The following is a 2,500-nucleotide window of genomic DNA, read 5'->3' as shown; positions in this document are numbered from 1 at the left end:
GACGAGAGGGACCACATGCCAAGTCGCCTACCCAAGTCGGGGAACCAGAGAAACAACTGCTTTCTATCGGGGTAGAGAGACGACACTCTCTCAAGTACATTCTGCCAGAGGTGCGCATTCCTATGTATTTGCATTGCGGGACAACGTCCCCACTTTAAGGGGACGAAGTCGGAACTGTACCCGGCCTCAAGTCACTGTAGGGCGGATGCGGCACCTAGAAAATTCCTCATTCCGGTTCTTTTTCACTTAGTCGTTTTTTTTTTTGGCAAGAATGTACCCCAGGATGGCCAAAAAGCCAAAGCCAGGGACTGAGAACCATCGAGCATGCTCTGAGGGGACATAGTCAGAGGGGGCGTCCGCCTTCCAGAGCCCTCCTTCCCACGAGGACTCCAGATTTGCCCCCCCCCCCCTGACAACAGCCATCGCCTCCAGAGAACCAGGGACCACCGAGGGAGGGTCTGGTCGAAGCTCAGGTACCCAGGATAGCTTCTCCGGCTTGGGCATGGACCGCCAGACAAAGCCGCGGACCATGAACCATCCAGCCTGCTCTGAGGGGACATAGTCAGAGGGGGCGTCCGCCTTCAAGAGCCCTCCTTCCCACGAGGACTCCAGATTTGCCCCCCTGACAGCCATCACCTCCAGAGAACCAGGGACCGCCGAGGGAGGGTCTGGTCAAAGCTCACGTACCCCAGGAGAGCTTCTCCGGCTTGGGCACAGACCGCCAGACAAAGCCGCGGACCATGAACCATCCAGCCGGCTCTGAGGGGACATGGTCAGAAGGGGCGTCCGCCTTCTAGAGCCCAAACTCGGCCACGGACTCCAGATTTGCCCCCCTGAATGCCATCACCCTTCAGAAGACCAGGGACCACCGAGGGAGGGTCTGGTCAGGCTCAGGTACCCCAGGATCGCCTCTCTCACTTGGGACGCACGACCAGCAAAAGTCCCTCCTGGAGCCGTGGAAGTTCAGTCTCGGCCGTATTTTGCAACTTCCACGACAAGAGGGACCACCTTCTAAGTCGCCTACCCGAGCCAGAGAACCATAGGAACAACCGCCATACATCGGGGTAGAGAGAGCCCACTCTCTCCTATATTCTCCCGCAGGTGCGCATTACTATGTATTTGCATTGCGGGACAATGTACTTCAATGAGCGGGACAAAGTCGGAAATGTATCCGACCTCCTGGAACTGTGCGGCTGCTACAGCAGTCAGAAATTCCCCATTCCGGTTCTTTTTCACTTGGATTTTTTTTTTTGCAATTTTTTGCCTAAAACGTATTCCTCCAACATGTACTAGCTCATGACACTTGAAATTTTTGAGCCAATTGATAATAACAGCTTTTTAGAGCTCAAAAACAAAAAAAATTTGAGCGAACAAAAAATGTTCGAAAATGACCTCAGCTCCTGGAACTGTTTTCGGTACACCTCCAGAGAGGCTCCCCTGCCTGGAAGTCTGTCACTGCTCAGCTCGAAATTTTTCTAAGTCCCAAAATTCGGTTTTTCATCCAAAATTCAACTTTCTGCCCAGGATCCACAAACTTTAAACCCAGTTGGGGGACCCTCCCTGGGGGCCCTACAACATACTGAAGCCCCCCTGTGGTGGAAGTAGGGGAATTTACTTATTTTTACACAAAATCACAAAATTCCATTTTTTGTTCGCAAAACACTTTTTTGTCCTCAAGAAACTTTTTTGTCCTCAAAACACTTTTTTGTCCTCGAGAAACTTTTTTGTCCTCAAGAAACTTTTTTGTCCTCAAAACACTTTTTTGTCCTCAAAACTCAATTTCTTCCATAATTCGACTTTCCCCCAAAAAACCACACATTCTACCCTCATGGGAGGCACTCTCCCTCGGGTCCCCACATCATATTGACGCCCCAGAGCGGTGGGAGAAGGGGAAATCTGATTTTTGCACAAAAATCCAAAAATCGCTCTAAGTCCAAAAATCCTGAAAATTTTTCTAAGTCCCAACGGTACTTTCTGAAAAGTGTACCCAGGCCCCTGGAAGCCTCCTAGGTACACCTCCTGAGACTCCCCCCTTCCTGGAAGTCTGACACATCTCGAAATTTTTCTAAGTCCCAAAAACTGGTTTTTGCTCCATAATTCGACTTTCCCCCCAAAAGCCACACATTCTACCCTCATGGGAGGCACTCTCCCTCGGGTCCCCACATCATATTGACGCCCCAGAGCGGTGGGAGAAGGGGAAATTCGATTTTTGATCAAAAATCCAAAAATCGCTCTAAGTCCAAAAATCCTGAAAATTTTTCTAAGTCCCAACGGTACTTTCTGAAAAGTGTACCCAGGCCCCTGGAAGCCTCCTAGGTACACCTCCCGAGGCGCCCCCTTCCTGGAAGTCTGTCACATCTCGAAATTTTTCTAAGTCCCAAAAAATGGTTTTTGCTCCATAATTCGACTTTCCCCCCAAAAGTCACACATTCTACCCTCATGGGAGGCACTCTCCCTCGGGTCCCCACTTCATATTGACGCCCCAGAGCGGTGGGAGAAG

Source organism: Dendrobates tinctorius, unplaced genomic scaffold (assembly GCF_039654945.1).
Source record: "Dendrobates tinctorius isolate UK_male_01 unplaced genomic scaffold, ASM3965494v1 ptg000227l, whole genome shotgun sequence".
Lineage (NCBI taxonomy): Eukaryota > Metazoa > Chordata > Amphibia > Anura > Dendrobatidae > Dendrobates > Dendrobates tinctorius.
This window is presented reverse-complemented; position numbering follows the sequence as displayed.